This window comes from Sarcophilus harrisii, chromosome 3 (genome assembly GCF_902635505.1).
Source record: "Sarcophilus harrisii chromosome 3, mSarHar1.11, whole genome shotgun sequence".
Taxonomy (NCBI): domain Eukaryota; kingdom Metazoa; phylum Chordata; class Mammalia; order Dasyuromorphia; family Dasyuridae; genus Sarcophilus; species Sarcophilus harrisii.
In genome coordinates, this window is record NC_045428.1 from 219,758,647 (window position 1) to 219,779,456 (window position 20,810).

The 20,810-nt window shown below is 33.5% G+C and overlaps 1 protein-coding gene across 1 annotated transcript in view; it reads right to left on the reverse strand.

The window, feature by feature from the left end:
• JADE3 (jade family PHD finger 3) overlaps nt 1-20,810 on the reverse strand; it is a 185,898-nt gene that overhangs the window by 126,200 nt on the left and 38,888 nt on the right. The window contains exon 2 of the mRNA XM_031959076.1: nt 1,678-1,745. The gene's annotated coding sequence lies outside the window, so the exon portion shown is untranslated. The remainder of the gene's footprint in view (nt 1-1,677; nt 1,746-20,810) is intronic.

The following is a 20,810-nucleotide window of genomic DNA, read 5'->3' on the forward strand; positions in this document are numbered from 1 at the left end:
AGTCATGATGAGCTTTATATGCATTTTACCTAGTTTGAGCCTTACAACAGCCCTGTGAGATAGATATGACGGATATTATTATTTTATTAATAAAAATTAAGATTCAGAGAGTTAGAGTTAGATGACTTGCTCATAATTACAGACTTAAGGAAGTTTCAGAGGCAGACTATGAGCCCAAGTTTTCCTCACTTAAAGTTTAGCATTCTAACTGCTAGATCTTTTTAAACCCTAATCAGCATGGGCTTCCACTGCCCCCCACTCTCCACACCTATTGAAAGTTTTTCCTTCTGGAGTAAACAATCTATATCAAAAGATCTTAGATCCAAGGACATCATAGTATTGTCACTGCTATGCAGTGCTTTTGTGTGTGTGTGTGTGTGTGTGTGTGTGTGTGGTTTTGAGGGTGTTTTTTAACATTTTCTTTTTGCTTTTCTTCTCTCATACCCGAATTACTTCCCCTTCTGTCCTGTAGTCGTAGCCAGCTAGCTAGAATCTCATTTATAGTTTTCTTGTCAGTCAAAAGAAGGAGCAGAAGTTTGGCAGGGCAGTTTTGCAGTCACATATGTATGGCCACAGCTGAAAGGCAACTCCTCCTCCATTTTCCAGGGCTGCTTCAACAAGACTCCATAATTAGGCGCAGGTGCTGTAACTAATTGGCGCACACCCAGGTCACAGTTGACACCATGTGCTCAGAACAGTGACTGAATTTTAATCCTTTGTGGGATGCAATTTCAGAGCTGGCCAAAAAGGACTACATAAGCATGTAGTGAACAGCATAAGACAGACATAATACACATGTACATGTATGTACATGTGTGTACATATGTTGGATATTACTTAACCTAGATATTAAAATTTTAGAAGAATTCAGAAAAAATTGTGTATAATTACAGATAAAAACATGGAACGTTTCCTTGTGGTTAAAAAAATTAGATTCATAAAGAGCTCTGTACAAACACTGCTTTTGGAATAAAACCTGCAGATCCTAGATTCTCAATAGCATATGTTAACCATTCAAAGATTTTTTTTTTTAATGAAACCTGAATTTTGTGGGTGAATCCCATTCCTCTTTTTCCTGTATACAAAATTTACTCCTTGTCTCCACAAAATGGTTTCTTCATTGTGCTTTCTTCCAGGTTATGTTAAATAACTAGACCCTCCTACTTTCCCAAGAAGGTTATTCCACATTTTAATTAAATTCGCCCTCAGGAAACTTCACCACTGGGGCACACATAATGAAGTACCTCATACAAAGACAACACATTACATTTCAGGCATGTTTCAAAACACTCTAGCAGAGTAATGTTTGTCTTTTAAACACATTTTAAAAAAACTATATCAGAATAGGTCGAGTGGTCTCACAAATCCATTAAGTCAGAAAAAAAAGTATTCAGCACTAACAATTTTTTTCAAATAGAATTATTTCTATTAAGTTATAAAGCATAAAAATGACATCACCTCTCCAATAATACAAATACTTTAGATATCAATGCTTCAAAAGAATAGTCAATATCCCAGCTGATTTGCTTAATTTTTTTTTTTTTGCCTTTTTTATAAGAAAAGGCTAACTAGGTATGGGATGAAGGAGGATATATTTGAAATTTGTTGATATAAAAAGGCATTAATAAGACTTTTTTAATGGAGAGATGTTCAAAACAAAATTTCTTGTTCACTTACTGTATTTGCCAAGTCCTGAGTTCAGAATCCCATGTTCCCCCTTCAACAGTTGACAGCATCACAACCACCTAAAAGAAATTAAGAGAATTTCATTGGAAATGGCACAACTGTTTTCAACTACCAATAGGCTAGACCACTTCTATTTCAAATATCAAAAACAAAGAAAAGAAGTGAAAAATTTAGGTATTTTGACTCAAACTCCACTGATATGTTTTTATCCATTTTGTTAATGCCTCATAGAGCCTGACACAGTGTCTTGATGTAGTCGATATTTTAGTAAAAATGTGTTGAATGAGATTTGTAAGCAAAAAAAAAAAACAAAAAAACACTGAACTGAGGGAATAAGTACTAAGAGATAAGGAAAACTGGAGTCTAATACTGGCTCTGGTGTCAGTTAGCTGTGGGATCTTGGACAATTACTTCATCAGTATGGACCTCAGTGCCCTTATATTTAAAAATAAGGAGGTTGGCTTAAGTCCCATTTAGTTCTGAAATTCCATGAGTATATTATATCTATCACACTTGCCTTGGTACATTGCTACTTCAAGTGAAACTTCAAAATTAAGACCACTATCCCAAATTTATTTTTTATAGGTCATGAACATTTATAATGCTCTAAAATTGTATAATCATGTTCAATTTAAGAGCTCCTTATTTTAAATTTTAGAATCCCATTGAATTATATCTATGAACTATTATAGTGACATGTAACAAAAAATTTCACTTTAAAAAATTTACTTTATCAGCATAAAAAAGCATTCTAACAATAAAAATATATATACTTTAAAATGGATTATTTACATGTAAAATGAAAATTAAGATGTTGGCATTTTACCAACACGTAGTTTAAGAAACATATGCTCAAAATATTTACCATGAATTTCTAAAATGTTGCATTACACATACACACACACACATACACACACACTGCTCCTTTCAACCTGCCCAATTACCAGGTAAAAGAATATTCAAATAACCTTTACTACCTTAAAATGATTGCATTTGTTAGTAGTTCAGTTTTGCATTCATGTCCCCAGCATTTTTGCACCTGAGTGACATGCAATAAAAATTAATAACACTTTACAAGAAAAATGACTCGACCTTCTTGGAACTGTTTCCTCTTCTGTAAAATGAGAAAGCTAAGTAAAATGATCTCCAGGGGACTCTTCAATTTCACAGTTACTTGAAAATCCAAAAAATTGTTTGAACAGGGAAATCAGAGCTAAAATTTTAAATTTCTGTTTTTGTCTCTCCCTTTTCAAGTAAACTTACCATGTCTAATTTATGGGAGGACATGTACAAGATTTGTTCAGAATGGCCACTGAAAATATGCCTAGAATAGCAAGGAGGTCAATGTCACTGGATCACAGAGTATAATAGGAGGGGTGTAAGAAGAATGAAAAAGGGATGGAAGGAGGGGCTGGACGGAGAGGCTATAAAGGACTTTGAGCAGTACAAAGAAGATTTTATATTTGATCTTGGAAGTGAAAGCGAGCCATTTGAATTTACTGAGGGGGGTGAGGCTATTACAGACCATCTCTGTGGCCACCATTCATCTATTTCTATTGTATTTTCCCATTAGAATACAAGCTCTTTGAGGTCAGATACTATTTTGCTTTTTGTATTTTTATCTCCGGTATTTAGCACAATACCCAACACATAGTAAGCAAATAAATTTTTTATTCATTCACAAATCTATTCTTTATTCACAGGATGACCTACCAAGCTGAAAAGATATAGTGTATGGCAACTATGTGCCTCTTTTCAATGGACCAGCCTACCTAAATTCAGGAAGTCAGTCAACTAATATTTATAAAGTATCTACTACGAGCCTAGCAAGGATTCTCCAGAATATAATCATTACAATCAGTCTTCTCAGAATTTTTTCCTGCCTGACAATGTATTTAAGTGGGGTTAGTTTACAGATGGAAAGAAAAGTCTTGCAATTTTAACTCCTTATCTACCTACTCAGATGCTATGAGACCTGTAAACTCATGTCCTGCTATTGCTTCAATCTCTTCTCTCTATTCTTTCTTGCTGACAAATGTCTACTGTACTAAAATGTGAACTTTGGAAGGTTTAATGTAAAGTAAGAGACATAGCAATTTCTATCCATATCAAATTTTGCAGATAGCAAAGCCCTGAATAACCTGCTGTACCCAGAATATAAGTGGATCAAAAGACAGAGAAGGGGTAATGAAATTAACATTATAACAATTATAACATTATAACAACAAAATAACAAGACCCACCAGTCTTGCCACATGAAAAAATAACCATATTATTCATAGACTTTTAAAACCAGATTTCCATTCTCTCCAGGGACTAATTGATATAGGGGAAAGCATATCCCCAAATGTTTAAGGAAATTTTGTATTTCTGTTCATCCTAAATCTTTTCAACAAATATCCATTTGTTTTTTTAAAATGTTTTTAAAAGTCTATTACCACTTGGAGGGGGTTTCAGATCTATAATAAAAATAGAGCAAATACATAAATAATGTCAGAAAATTTTCAAAGGAACATGAGTTCAATTACCAACTGAATGCTTTAGTATATCTTGGTGGTGCTATCTAGGTATATTTCATACTTGATAAATCATTTAGTGAGAAGCAACATGGTGTAGTGGATGGAGAACCAGTTCCTAAGTCAGAGACCTGATTCAAATCCTGCTTCTGACACAAAATGATCATTTGACCAGTTAACTCTCAGTTTTTCAAAGTAATTTTCAAAGCATACAAGATGTGGGAATGGTGCAGATTTACACTGGTAGAGGAAGTTCCTCACCAGAAGCATCCTATACAATATAATCACAATTCTGATTTTTTAAGTTATTTATCAGTATCTATTAAATTGTTCCAAGAAGTGATGTGTCATATTAGCTTAGTATAAAGGCAGCATTAATTCCCATGCCCTGTTTAACTCTCATCTGTATAAATGCCATATACTTAATCAATGTTTCTGTAGCTTATTATTTGTTCTACCAGAATCAAAGTCAAAAAGCTCCCATGGCAAAACATTTCTCAGTAGAAATATTCCACTGAACTATGAACATTCCTTCACAAAAATAAAAAAGCAAAAATGAATTAGTGTGCTTTTTTTCCAAACTCCCTGCTTTGACTGTTATCAAAGAAAAATAAAATTCTTGCTGGTGGAAAACTAATGCACTACTGACCTTTCCTTAAGCAGAGTTGGAAGAGGAAAGGGGAAAGTCTGGCATAAAAATCAATGGGCCAACACTTAAACAACTCCCTGCTGCTTCCTCTGATCTCCAGCAAGGGGGGTGGAGGAGAGGGACAAAGCACATAACTGTGTGTTTGCTTTCGTGGAAATGTCTAATATGCTATACATGAAACTTTTTTCTTCAAAAAATGCCATTTAAAAGAAGGCCAGTTCAAAAATCCACATTGGTAATTTTGCACCTGAAAGTTTTATCAGTCAAGCAGAAAGTGCCTAGATAAAAGAAATGACATACACTGGAATATTACTATCTTGATAAGAAAACTGCATGATGGTTTAGTGGCGCACATGAAATAAGAGTACCATGAACAGACCATGTTCATTTATTTTTCTTAACTGTCTTTTTCCCCTAAAATTATTCTGTATCATTTGCTAACAACAATAAAGTTATACTTTCATAAAAATTGCTTTCAATATAGTTCTTAAGTAAGATTTAATGTTTGATATAAAAAATAAGAAATCAAAAGGTTTTATTGTGAGAACTAACATCTTCACAAATTAGTGCCATGAGAATGCCTATAATATTTTCCTTTCCATTGACCCAGATAGGAAGTCATTCATCCAACTAATTTATTGGACCATGAGAATTTCTGAACCTAGGTTTCTATAATAGGAATTCTGAAAAGTTTGATACATATAACAAAATCCCAAACTGACAGACAAATGGCAGATGAGAAGAATTCTGGTTCTGATAGCCAATGATATTCTCTATAAGTAAAACCAAGTCACTTTCTTTTCCCCCCTCAAGATTATCTATCTACCCATAAAATGAGAAACATTTCTTTCAAGCTATGCATCATATATAAGAAAGAGTTCTGTTTTCTCAAAGTTAGAGGAAGATCTAACACAATTTGTTTTTTTAAATGGGCCACTGGAACAGAGAAGAGGAAATGATCATGCAGGCTTCAGAGAAACAAAGAATGGAGATTGGAGGAAAGGAAAAGACACAGTGAGAAAATGATGGGGAGATCAGAATGGTATAGGAATGGGATCTGCACTGAGGTAAAGACCTTTAGTTTTAGGGAAAATAATTAGTGTTGTTTCCAGAAAACTATCTATGCATTCATCATCCAGTTGGCAAATAATCCAAGGTCTTCATCACTTCTTCCTACCAACCATCCACACTTTGCTCATTTTATGAAATGCAGGCATCTATTCTCAAATCATACATCCCCCACTTAAAAAGTATAATTCCAGAGATGCATATTTTCAGGTTTAAAAGTTGGTTAAACTTATACTTTAACCTATTTAACATGTATTGGTCAACCTGCCATTTAGGGGGAAGGGATGGAGAGAAGGAGGGAAAAAGTTGGAACAAAAGGATTTGCAACTGTCAATGCGGAAAAATTACTTATGCCAAACCAGGAGACTGATAAGAGACTTATGAAAAATGCCTGTTCTGACTCTTCTCCATTTGAAAGTTTGCCTCCATGACATCTCACAAAATTCAACACCTGCTATAGTGCTATTTGCACTCTATCTATTTGCATGCGCACTCAGATATCTTAGCATGTGGACTCGGATAACAGCTAATGCATAAACTTATTGACCATGTTGTGGGGGAGAAATAATCACGTTTCCATAAAACAAAAAAATGGGGAATTGTTAAGGACCATGCCTGAGTGAAGGGCAGGTCAATTCTCCAAGAGCCTCCACAGCTATGAATCATAACACTTGAAAGAGTTGCAAAGAAGCCTTTACTAACACAGATGTTCCTTGTGGGTTGGGAATAAAATAAACTGGAGGAGAGGTCAGAGAACGCAACTGCCTCTCAGTCTCCTTGTATCATCATCATCCTCTCACATGAAGAGATCCATTCTACAGGTTTGAGTTAAACCTCAGCAACCACTGACAAGTGGCTCCCATATCACAACAGAAACTGTTTGTATGTTACTTTCAGGACACTTATAATGAAGGAAAATATGATATTATTAAGGATGTTTATTTAGCATCTTTAAAGTTGCATAATTGTATCACTTGAACTTCACAACAAACCTGATCAGTCAGATGCTATGGGTATGCTTGTTCCAATTTTGCAGATGAATAAGTTGAGGCTTAAAATGATTAAGTTATTTACCCATGATCAATCAACTAATGTCAGAGGCAAGATATGGAGTCAGGTCTTCCCAATTCCAGATTTAACATTCATTATCTACTAAACAACCCTTATAGAGTTAGTCATTTCCCACCTTGAATAGTAGATCTTACCAGTTAGCAGGAAGGAAAAAAAAGAAATAAAACCACAACATAAAAAAATGATCCAAAGTAAGGAATTAATATAGAATTCTAAGGAATTAAAAAAAGGAATAACAATCAAGGTGGTGATGTTCCAGTTTACAAAATGATTTCATAACTATACCAGATCATTCAATTATCATGACAGCCCTCATGGGAAGCAGAATCAAAAAATCCACTTGCCATGGAGTCACCGAATTTGGGTTCAAATCTCACATATTCTCCCTAGGTGACATTCAACAACTCATTTAACTTCCCTCTATCTTAGCTTCCTCATGTGTAAAATGAAAGGAGTAGACCAAATGGCTTCTTAAGCCCCTTCCATTTCTAGATCATTGGGCTTGGAATCAGCCTCCTCTACATGATTTCAAATATGACCTCAAACACTTCCTAATTGTGGGACCCCAGGCAAAGAATGTAATCTTATTTGACTCAGTTTCTCATAGGGAAGATGAACTGGAGAAAGAAATGGCAAATTACTGCAGTATCTTTGCCACTCCAAGTGGGGGTCACAGAAAATTGAACACACTAAAAATGACTCAAAAATTAATCACCTATGTACAAGTGTTATTCATAAATGGAATTGAATGAAAAATAACTTTAGAGCTAGAAGGGACCTTGGAAGTTGTCTCATCCAACTACTTCATTTTACAGATGTAGAAACTAAAACTCAGAAGAGTTAAGCAGCTTGCCCTTATCTGTACAACGGTAGGCATCTGAGAAATATTGGAACTAGTACTTTCTAACTCTAAATCCAGTGCCTTATTGACTGTGCCATGCTCCTCTAAATGCACTTGACCACAATGTGTTGTTACTATGTAGGGGCAAAGAGGCTAACCTAACTTCATTAGGTGAGAAAGACAGGATCTGGAATTAAACTTAACAATTTATGTGTAGCACTGATAAAAGGTTTGACCAAAAGAAGGTTGACTTCTGAGATAACACTTTACACCCCTCAGATTGGTTAAAGGAAAAGATAATGACAAATGTTGGAGGGGATGTGGGAAAACTGGGATATTAAGTCCTTTTAGGATTTAAATGAACTGATGCTGAATAAAAAAAGCAGAACCAGGAAAATAACGTACACAGAAAGATTATGTGATGATCAACTATGATAGATGGGGTTCTTTTTTATTAAACCTTTTTACTTTTAAAAATTTTGCATGGATAATTTTTCAACATTAACTCTTGCAAAACCTTGTGTTCCAATTCTCCCCTTTCCCCAGCCCTCCTCTAGACAGCAAGTAATCCAATATATATTAAATATGTTAAAAATATATATGTTAAATCCAATATATGCACACATATTTATACAATAGTGTTGCTGTACAGGAAAAAAAATCAGATCAAAAAGGGAAAAAATGAGAAAAAATAAAATACAAGCAAACAACAATAAAAAGAGTAAAAATTCTATGTTGCAATTCACACTTAATTCCCACAGATCTTTCTCTGGGAGTAGATGGTTCTCTTCATCACGAGATTATTGGAAATGGTCTGAATTGTCTCTTTGCTGAGAAGTGCCATGTTCATCAGAATTGATCATCATATAATCTTACTGTTGTTGTATATAATGATCTCCTGATTCTACTCATTTCACTTAGCATCAGTTCATGTAAGTCTCCAGGTCTCTCTGAAATCAGCCTGCTGATCCTTTCTTACAGAACAATAATATTCCATAACATTCATATAGCATAAATTATTCTGCCATTCTCCAACTGATGGGCATCCACTCAGGTTCCAATTTCTTGCCACTACAAACATTTTTGCACATGTTGAGTCCCTTTTCGTCCTTTAAGATCTCTTTGGGATACAAACCTAGTAGAGATAATGCTGGATCAAAGGGTATGCACATTCTGATAGCCCTTTGGGCATAGTTCCAAAGTGCTCTCCAGAATGGTTGGATCAGTTCACAATTTAGACTTGGTTCTTCTCAGCAGTTCAGTTATCCAAGGTAATCCCAATAAACTTTGAATGGAAAAACCTACCAACACACACAGAACTATGGAGATTGGATGCACATCAACAGATGCTGTGTTCACTTTTCTTTCATGGTTCTTCCCTTTTTGTTACGATTTTTCTCTCCCAATAAGATTCATATAGAAATATGTAAAAAATTAAATGTACATGCATAACCAAAAATGTTGTTTTACATATAATTGGCAAAAATAAAAATATTTAAAAAAGAAAGAAGGTTGACAACCCTAGTCAACATAGGGTCAATATGACTCTTTATCCATGATATTCTGGGTCCCGAATTATCACCGACAACTGTTAAATAGCCTAGGTAAAAATACTAAAGTTTATTTTATAGACCAGGATTGCATGCTATATTTCCTTTTTAAAATTTGTTGCTTGGAAACTATCTTTTTTTTCCCAGTAAATGAATTTTCCGCTCTCATTTCCTTTTATTCATTGAAGGTTTCATTTTTGCTTCTCCATGCTCACCATAAAATTTTTACTTCATTTAAATTCATTCATACTTGATACTTTTACCTAGGATAAGACAGCTAAGAATTAATTAGGTACTCCAAAAATAAAAAATGCCTAGCATAATTGAAATGAGTCAATGAAATAACTATAGAGAGAATAAAAACATGCTTTATATTGGCAAAACTCCATTAGAGGAAATAAAAGCGGTATTTTTTTCCATACAGAAGGGGTATCATTCTTCAAAAAGGAGATCAGTTCACATATACCCATAATTTCTGGACAAAGCAATAGTCCTAGAATGAGATACCTTAGTTTGGAATAGGCCCCTAAATAAGCAATCTGCCTATGGACACTTTCACACACTTTAGCTAGATTGGGGAAAATGAGACTTCACCTTCTTTGCATGAAAGAGATTCCATTTCTGCCCTCAGGAAGACATTTCCAAAATTTAACAGCCCTGTTGAAGTTCTTCCTTGTAATATAAATCTCTCACACTAAAATTATAATCCATTTTCTTATTTTTAGTCCCCAGTAAATATCTTCATTCTTCAATCTTTTCTTTTCTTATTAAATTATCCTTAGTTATTCTATTTCTTTTTCTAAGGTCTTGTTTTTAAATTATGTATGTATTAGTTTCTGCTGAATCTTCTTCTTGTTGATCACAACTATCCAGTTAGAAAGTCTACAATAAGATAACAAGAATGCAGGTAAAAATCAAAATTCTAATCAAACCAGAATTCTGGTCAAAACCTAAACCAAATGAATACTTACAGTGAAGTGAAATGAATCTCCATATTTCATCCTAGAAAAAAGATTTTTCATTGCTAAAAAAACAAAAGTAAACAAGCTCTAAGGGATTCCAAAAAAGTAAATAAATAAAAATGGGGAACAGGATAAGAAAAATATTTTCCTTCACTCAAAAGACAATCACAAATTAAGTGGTGAATAATTTGGTTTAGGAAAGGGGAAAATAGAAAGAGACTCTCTATGTATCTATAAGTATTTAAAAAGCACAAAGATTTAAAAAGAGAATAGGTAATATCAAATTTTAAAGAACAGAAACTGAGTAAGTTTTTTGAGAGGGAAAAACTTCCCTGATGATGATGCAAAATACTCTCCCAAAGGTTTTTATCACCCATCCAATGAGATACTTATTAAGAATATAAGATAAAGAAATAGAAAATGTATTTAGGGAACTATGCTGTCAAATCCCCCTTGAGGATGTACAAAATAACCTAATTAGACTTCTATATCTGTAATCTCTATAAAGCTAAAATAAGGTTCTATGAGAATGTTTTTCCTATGGCATTTCAGTTTGCAAAGAAACTAACCAAGGTAATAGGCATACACTGGACTGAAGAGGAAGGAAAGTATGCCTTGAAGAAGCACTAGACTAGATATGACCCACAGGTCAAAAGTGTCCCATAATACTCCCTTGCAGCCCAAAACAGATTAAAATGTAGTTCCTATCAGATTTTAATATGTAGGTGTATTAATAAAAATATTATATATATGTATATATATACATATGTATATAAATGTGTAGTTTTTCTAAGTCAATATGTGACCTGCAGGGATTCTTATATATAGTATATTTGAGTTTGACAACATGACACTAGTCTACCACTATCGTGTAAAAAAGTCTTTCCTCCACAGCACTGTCAATGCTTTTTTGCCTGACTACCCATCAATTTGATTCTGGCGAATCAATAGTGAAAATAACAATTTTTCCAAAGGATCACAGAACATGAAAAGTCATTGAGATAGCTTTAAAGTTGATTGTTTTATGGATCTGAAAGAGTATGCTCCCTCCAACTCTTCAAGATCCAAAATTAAAAAACCTTTCAGAGGTTAATTTGACAAGGAGATAGGCTCAAGAAGAATCTACCATTTACCTTTTCTCTGCCCTTCCTCTCTTCCTAATCTTTTCTCCTTCTTCTAAATCTGCAATCAAATTGACCATACATAAAAAAAATCAAATACTTTTATTAAATTTTGGGATACCAAATTACCCAAAAGTAACAGATAAAGAATAAAAACTGATGTCACTCAGTGAAGGGAACATGTAGGCAGAACATAACAATGAATAATATATTCAAAAAACAACAATAGCAATTATAATAATATTGACAAAGCTCTTTATAGTTTGTAATTTATATATGTTATCTCATATGATATTCACAATAGCTCTGAAGATAGGTACTATTATTATCTTAATTTTACAGAGGCAACTGAAGCTAAGAAGACAAATGAAATGCCCTAGATCACAGTTATTGAATGTTTGAGGTCAGATTTTAAATCAGTTCTTCCTGATTCCAAGCCCAACAATGTTAACTGGTCATATTTATTTAGCACTTGAAAGTTTACAAAACACTTTTAAAAAATATTTATCATATAAATATTGGAGGGGATGTAGGAAAACTGGGATACTAATACATTGTCAGTGGAGTTGTGAATCGATCCAACCATTCTGGAGAACAATTTGGAACTATGCCCAAAGGGCTATCAAACTGTGTGTACCCTTTAATCCAGCAGTCTATTGGGTCTGTATCCCAAAGAGATAATTAAAAAGGGAAAAGGACCCACATGTGCAAAAATGTTTGCAGCAGCCCTTTTTGTAGTGGCAAGAAACTGGAAACTAGATACTCATCAATCAGGGAGTGACTGAATAATTTATGGTATATGAATATAATGGAATATTATTGTTCTATAAGAAATGATTAGCAGGAGGATTTCAGAGAATGCTTGGAGAGACATGAATTGATGCTAAGTGAAGTGAATAGAACTAAGAGAACACTGTATACAGCAACAGTAAGATTATACGATGATCAGTTCTGATGAACTTGGCTCTTTTCAACAATGAGGCGATTCAGGCCAAATCCATTAGAATTGTGATAGAGAGAACCATATGCATCCAGAAAGAGAACTGTGGAGATGTGGCTCACAACACAAAATTTTCATCTTTTTTTGTTGTTGTTTGCTTGCTTTTTTTCCCTCATTTTTTTTCCTTTTTGATCTGATTTTTTTTTCTTGTGCATGATAATTATAGAAATATGTATACAGGAATTGCATGTGTTTAACATATATTGGATCACTTGCTAGGAGGGAAGGAAAGGAGGGAGGAAAAATTTGGAACACATGGTTTTACAAGGGTGAATGTTGAAAACTATTTTTGCATATATTTTGAAAATAAAAAGCTATTCAAAAATCTTTTAAAAATAAAGTTCTTAAGAGATAAAAAAAATGTTTATCATCTATGTGACATTTCAAACAATCAAGATAGTTCTAATAAAGGAGCAAACTTTTATATGCTATGTGAATATTTAAATACTATAATGAGGTCCCCTGAAAAATAAAAATTGGATACAATATCATTATTCCAATATAATAAGACATTTATAAGGAAAGCAGAATGGCATCCTAGAAACAAAAGTGAATCATAGGAGTTGGACTGAGTTCTAATCTTATTTCTTTTATGAAATATGTAACTTTGGGCAAGTTATTTAAACCTTTTGGAAGCCAAATGTAAATCAATGGACTTGGATTACAAGATCTCTCTGAAAATATTTTCTCACTGAGGGGTTATATAACAATATAACTATAGGCATATAGGGCATTTTATATGTGTGTGTGTGTGTGTGTATAGATAGATAGATAGATAGGGCTATAGGACATTAGAATTCTATTGATGTTTGGTTTCTTTATGATCTAATCTAGATTGAGTGAGTACTTATCAAGGGCTGCATCTATGTGTTTTCTATTTATAGACATTTCTCTTATCCTATGCGCACATATTTATCCATATCTGTGGATAAAAATAAATAAAATGTTATTTTGAAAGAATAGCCTACATTTCTCTTCTTTTCTTCATCTATCAGTCTAATTTCTTTGTTCTACTTTTCTATTCCCACTGCTAGCACACTAATACAGGCCCTCATTACCACTGAATTACTTCTACAGCCTTTTTACTGGTCAGCTTTCTATTTCTTTCAACATTCTAATGCATCCTCCCTTATGCTGAGAGATCTGATAGAGTTTATAATGGCTCTATATTGCTTATAAGAAAGTTCAAATTCCTTAATCTTGTCTTCAAGACTTTCTGCAATCTGAGACCTATCCACTTTTCCAACCAATCTCATATTACTCCAAATCCAATCCACATGCACAAAACTTCAAACTGGTCTTTTAGACACATCAAGGATTGCCCTCCTCCCTGTGCATTTACTCATTCCATTTCCACACCTAGCTCAGATCTTTATTAGAAGAAAGACAGCATGATATAGGAGCTAAAGTTCTAGACCTAGAGGCAGTAAGACAAGTTCAAATCCTGCTTTGGACATTTATTAGCTTCATGACCATGGACAAGATGCTTAATTTCTGTCAGCTTGTTTCCTTAGTTGTAAAATGAGGGAAGTGGATTAGAGTATTCCCTTGCTCTGTCTACTATAAACACTAACCTGGAATACTGTAACTTGTTTCCACACTCTATTCTCTACCCTAATACATGTCGTAACCATGAAGCCTAATTTTTTTGTGAACTATTCTGTCCATTTCACTCTTTTGTTCAAAAAAGCCAATGACTTCTAGCCACTGTCAGTATAACTTAATGACTAAAATGTTGGAATCAAGAGATCTGGGCTCAAATTTCACCTGAAACATTAACCAGCTTAGAAACCATGAGAAAACCACCAAAACTGTCAAAGTGCCAGTTTCCTCACATTTGAAGAGATAATTTATAAAATACTTACACTTATCTGCATTACAGACTTGAAAGAACTTTTACAAACCTTAGTATATTATATAAATATGAATTGTTATAAAATAAGATCCTAATCTTAGCATTTCAAGCTTTCTCGTCTACTTGCTGATATTTATCTCATATATTCCACACTATCTTCCTATATCCAGTTTGAATTGTTTTCAAGACCCACCTCAGGTGTTTTCCTCTTCCATAAATCCACCCATGATTTCCTCCCCTCTCAACCCCCAACAATTGAAATTATTTTTTTAATGACATTAGATACCTTTTTTGCCCTTATCACATTTTTTCTCACCAATATTTGCATACATATTCTATTCCACTAATATTCTGTAAGTTTCTTTAGGTCCAGCACTGTGTTTATCACCTTTCTCCCAGATTTACATGTCTTAAAATGTAAAACATTCAAAGTCTTTCTTAGACCTTTTCTTGGGACCCAGGGCTTGCACTTCTTTAATACCCTTCATTACCCCACAGAGTGATTGCTTCTGCACACATAATAGACATTTTGTCAATACAAGGATGAAAAATGGATGCTTCTGGCAGCCAGTAATACAAAACCATGACCTATCCATTCTTCTTTTGTAAATAACTGGTGTATCACATGTAGCATGTTCTAATAGTCACTTAATATGCACACAAAAAACCACAAGATACATTCGATGGAAAGGAAAATATGCATTTTACAGCCTGTCAAACGTACAAATATCAAAAGGAAAACTGTTACTTCTCCACATTGCTTACTGTGACAGGTGTGAAACTGCAGTTCTGCCATCTGTGCAATGTGGATCAGTTTTACAGTCTAGCTAGCAGCCAAAACTGTAAGGTGCAGTCTTCCACTGGCTAAATAATAGTTTGTAGGGTTCCCCCACACCTTCTTCTCATACTAATTGTATGTGGAAGAGAAATGAGTATGTCTTTTTCTTCCAAAATATAGACAAAATTTATTATTATTATTACAAAAAAAGACTCGATCCTCTAATCTTATTCATCAGATGCTTCATACATATCCACAATGGGAGTTAACAATATGATTGAGACATAAATCAAATTCTTCCTAGAATAACTTGTTCTTCTAAAGCAGTAATAAAACAAGTTTTTCAGTTCTAAACAAATCTACAAGAAAAAATCCATGGATAAGAGTAGCAATTAAGAAATCTGCAGTTTGACACTAAATTAAGGAACAATGTCTACATCCATTCTCTTCACTCCCACAGCCACAACTCTAACCCTGGCCTTTATATTAAGCATATATTACCATGAAAGGAAATCTGATTCCAAGCTTTGCCATTACAAGTTAATTTGCATACCACTACCAAATTAATCCTTCTAAAACACTACTTTCCAGTGTCTACAGAATTAATTCCAAAATATTTAGTTTCCTAGCCAAGACCCTCTATAATCAAGCCCCTACCAACCTTTCCAACACTGTCAGTTAGGGGTAATCTAATGTTAATTCCCCAGTGTCCTAAGTCTATATCTGGTGTTCTTTCAACTATTACTATAGTTGACATATCACACAGGATTATAGATTTATTAGAACTAGAAGGAATCTGAAAGGCATCAGTCCAACTCCTTCATTTTATTTATTTTTTTTTTGGTGGATGAATTTATTTTTATTTTAATTTTTAAAGTTTTTATTTTTAAAACATATGCATGGATAATTTGATAACACTGACCCTTGCATAGCCTTGTGTTTCACATTTTCTTCTCCTTTCCCCCACCCCTCTCCCCTAGATGGCAAACAATCCAATATATGTTAAACATGTTAAATCCCTGTATAAACATATTTATACAATTCTCTTACTGCACAAGAAAAATCAGATCATAAAAAGAAAGTAAATGAGTAAGAAAACAAAATGCAAGCGGACAACAACAAAAAGAGTGAGAATGTTATGCTGTAATCTACATTTAGCTCCCATAGTCCTCTCTCTGGGTGTAGATGGCTCTCTTCATCACAAAATCATTGGAACTGGCATCAGTTATCTCATTGTTGGAAAGCAACTCCCTCATTTTAAAGATGAGGAAAATGAGACCCAGAAGTATTCAGTGACTTACCCTAAACTGGACATCAAATTGCAGAGGTGAAATTGCATCTCAGATTCTCCAGTATTTATTTCTTTTTAAAGTTTTATTGATGTACTTCATTTTTGCATTGCAAATATTTCTATATTACAATCTCACCATGAGACTTTTGTAACAAAATAAAACAAATAATAGAGTGACTTCATCTGAAAATGAATGCAATATTTTCATTTGTGGCACCACTTCAAAATTCTCTATTTTTAAAAACTAACTGAAATCTATTTTCTCTCCTTCCCACCTCCTGTCTCATTAAAAAGCAAAATTTCTTATAACAAATATGCATAGTCAAGCAAAACAAATTCTTCCCTTGGCTGTATAAACATATATATATATATATATATATGTGTGTGTGTATATATATATATACACACACACATATATATATGTGTGTGTGTGTGTATGTGTGTATAAAAACACACATATGTCTCATTCTACCCCTTAAATTCTTTACTTTTTGGTCATAAATAGCACATTTTATCATTGCTCCTCTGACCGTGATTAATGGTCCATGAATGGTCATGAAATTTGCAATCATTCTAACTGTGTGACTCTGGCAAGTCATGTAATGTCTGTTTGCCTCAGTTTCAATTGTAAAATGAAGATAATAGAACCTACTTTGCCACTACTGTTGTGAGATCAAATGAGATAACATCTGTAAACCATTTGACAGAGTAGGCTCTTTATAAAGGCTCATTTCCTTCCTTCCTTCCTTCTTCCCTCCCTTCCTCCCTTTCTTTCTTTCTTCCTTCCTTCCTTTCTTCCACTTTTCACAAGGCTGTCTGTTTTTACAAGTTGCTATGATTCTGGTTGTGCTCATTTCATTCTTCACCAGTTTATAAAAGTCTTCAAAACTTGTCATTTTAAAAATATTAATGTACTAGTATAAACTGTTCTTCTGGTTCTGATTACTTCACTCTTCATCAGTTCCTATGCTTTTCAGTGTCTTTTAAAAATCATCTGTTTTCTCATTTCTTACAACACAAAAGTAATTCTATCATAGCATCTCTTTTATCATGGACATCTCTTTAATTTCCAGGGTTTTTTACACCCCAAAAGAACAGCTATAAATATTTTTGAACATAAAGAACTCTTTCTTTGATCTCTTTTGGGCATAGGCCTAGCAGTGTTGTAGCTTAATCAAGGGCAAACCATTCTTTCTAACGTTGAAATGCTGCTTATTGTTTATTGTCTTGTACTGCTCAATAATTGCTGAATAAATTTATTCATTAGTATGAATAAAACCATACTGATTGGAAGTTGCTCAAGAACAGAAACTGCTATAGTATATTATTCAACATTGGGCAAATAAGCAAGAAATTTCCTTTAATTTAAGAAATATATTTAAATTGTGGGAATTTACCCAAAGAAATACATTTATTGGACTTCTACATGTACTATATACCTATATTAATTGGTTAAATTTATGTGTCAGAATTACTTCTAAGTCAAAATAAATCTGGTCCTTTAGAAAACCAACTTGGAGACTAACCAGTTTGAGCTAAAGTATTTGACACTGAAGTAATAATCTTATCATAGGCCTTTGGCATAAAAAAGAGCAAAACTAAATTGGATATAAAAGTAAGCTAAAGAAAAATTTAAACTCAAAAAGGGAAGGAAAAACTCTTTTAAAAAGCTTCTGAAAGGGAAGATGAATAAAAGGAGATGTCGATTCACATAGAAGATGTTTTGGAGTGGGTATCCATCAATTAGGAAATAGCTGAGCAAATAATTTGATAGGTTAGAAGGATGAGCCTAAATCACTAAGATGAAAATCAACAAGCATTAATGTGGAATTCTATATTCAAAGAAGCAATTATAAACAGCAGGTCAATGGAAAGAGAACTAGAATTAGAATCAGAAGATGAAGATTCATATTCTTGCTTTGTAAGTGATACTATTTGAAATTGGACAAATCACTTAACCTATGTAGGTCTCAATTTTCACATGTAAAATAAGAGGAAAATTGAACTATATCACTTCTATATCAAAGCTTCTTAAACTCTGGGTCATGACTCCATTTAGGATTGCATAACTGAATGTGGAAGTCACAAAAAATTTGGCAACAGTAAAATGTATCAAATATTCTGCCAAAATTAAATTTTTTATGTAAAAATAAATACATCCATTTCATTCATATGCAAATTTGCTCCATCTTTGATAAATAGCAAAATTATATGTATGATAAAATTGTTTAAAATAAACTTCTGGGTGATTTATGATTAATAAATGTTTGATTTACATACCTATATTTATATCACATAAAAAATTCTCAGGTGAAAATGGGTCATGAGTGGAAAAAGTTTAAGAAGCTCTACTCTATATCACTCTATCATTATGAACCATATTGCCTCTAAAGTTCCTTCTGGCTCAAACATATATAAACCTACTTCTTGTTTGCCAATGATATCAGGGAGACGATGCCATGATATTCAAGTGAGTTGGATTTAAGTGAGATAGAGCTGTGCAGTCACCTTCCTCACTTTTCCCTACAGAACCATCTGGATCCAGTGGCAAGATATAAATCAGGATAACTGGAGACAGCCCTGGATGCAGTGGGAGACTTTGATCTTTTTAAACTAAGGTCTTTTCCAGATCTCAGTTTGTTTGAGGCAACATCCAATCAGGGGTTAAAGGTTAGGTAAGAATTAAAATAAAAAATGGTCCAGTTTTACTTCCAAAAGAATCAAAGAGCGAAGAACTAACTACATAAAAGTAGAAGAAACCTGGCTTGAAAGAAATTTATATGAGGAAAAATACTTGGAGTTTTAGGTGATCCTAGAAACAATAGTTACCATTTATATAAAGTTTAAGGTTTGCAAAATGACTAGCATTTACATAAAGCTTTAAGGCTGCAAAAAACTTTTTTCATAAAAAAAAAAACTTGAAGTAGTTATTTCAAGTTTGATATAACTATAGCCATTTTATAGATGCAGAAACCAAGGCTCTGAAAAAAGATAGTACAAATATCATGTTATTTGATGAGATCCCAGGTCTTCAGATTTAAAATCCAGCACTCTTTACCAACTATATCTTACAACCTACAACAATTTGTAGGGTTGATAGACAAAAATTTGACATTATTGCCCAAACAATTTAAAGCCATATTAGATAAAGAATGATCATGTAAAAGGATCAAGGAAGGTGATAAATTTCATACTACTGAAATTGTGCATAGAGGAAGTACTATGTCTAATTCTTGGTGTCACACTTCCAAAAGGAAAATTTATAACCTCCAGGTTTCCTGGGGAGAATGAGCAGATTCTAGAAATCTCATGCAAAGTATGATTATAATAGGCATTGGAGAAGGTAAATCTGACAAATAATAAGTTGAGAGATGTAGGTGAGAAAATTAGGCATGATACAGTTTTCAAAGGTTTTATGTCAAATTGTGAAAAAAAAATGAACATTTTGAAATTTTTAGGACCAATGGGGTGAGATGGCAGGGAAAAAAGACTTTGATTCAAGTGAACGTTTAAAAAAAAAAAAACTAGGAGAGTTTAAAAAAGGAATGAGGTGCTTCGCTGGTATTTGCTGCCTAACACCAGAAGTGCCCAAGAAACAATGGGTCATAATTCATTAGGGATGCATAAAAGACATTTCTCCTTATGAGCCAAGGTAAATTAGGTAATCTATAATCCAAGATTCTCTCCCAGTTCCAAAAATATGTGATTATTTGGAAAGGGCAATAAAAGTTTCACTGTTAACAAATATTCACTTTTATATAATAAAATTAGTGTAGTGAAAGATAGAATTTCTTCATTCTATTCCTAAAATCTAGATTAGGGCCCAAGCTATACTGATTTATTACTATAATCAATAGCAATGAAACACAGAAAAAACCAAATACAACAAGTTTAAGTTAACAATCATTCATGAAGCATTTAGTATGTATCAAGCATTATGCTAAGTACTGAAAATACAAAGAAAGAGCAGAAAAAAAGTCTTGGTTCTCAAGGAGTTAATGGGGAAGACAACATACAAACAACTTTGTACTAATATACACAGGTACACGCAAACATATACATACATATCTATACAGAAAAAATTTGAGATAATCCCAGAGTGAAGTCAATATGATTAAGAAGGACTAGGAAAGGCTTCCTGCAGAAGATGGAACTTAAGCTGAGATATGAAGAAAACTAGGGAAACCAGGAGGCAGAGAGGAGGGAGACTAATTAGTACAAATGCCCAGGCAGGAAATGGGAGTATTGTTTTCAATGAACAGAAATGAGGCCAATGTTCTTGGATCACACAGTTTGAGGAGAGAAAGAAGGTAATTAAGAAGACTAGAAAGGTAGGAATGAGCTAATTTATTAAGAGCCAAACTCCTTAAGACTTCCTCTACCCTACAAAAAGCCTGAAATATTAGTTTACACCCATGTGGC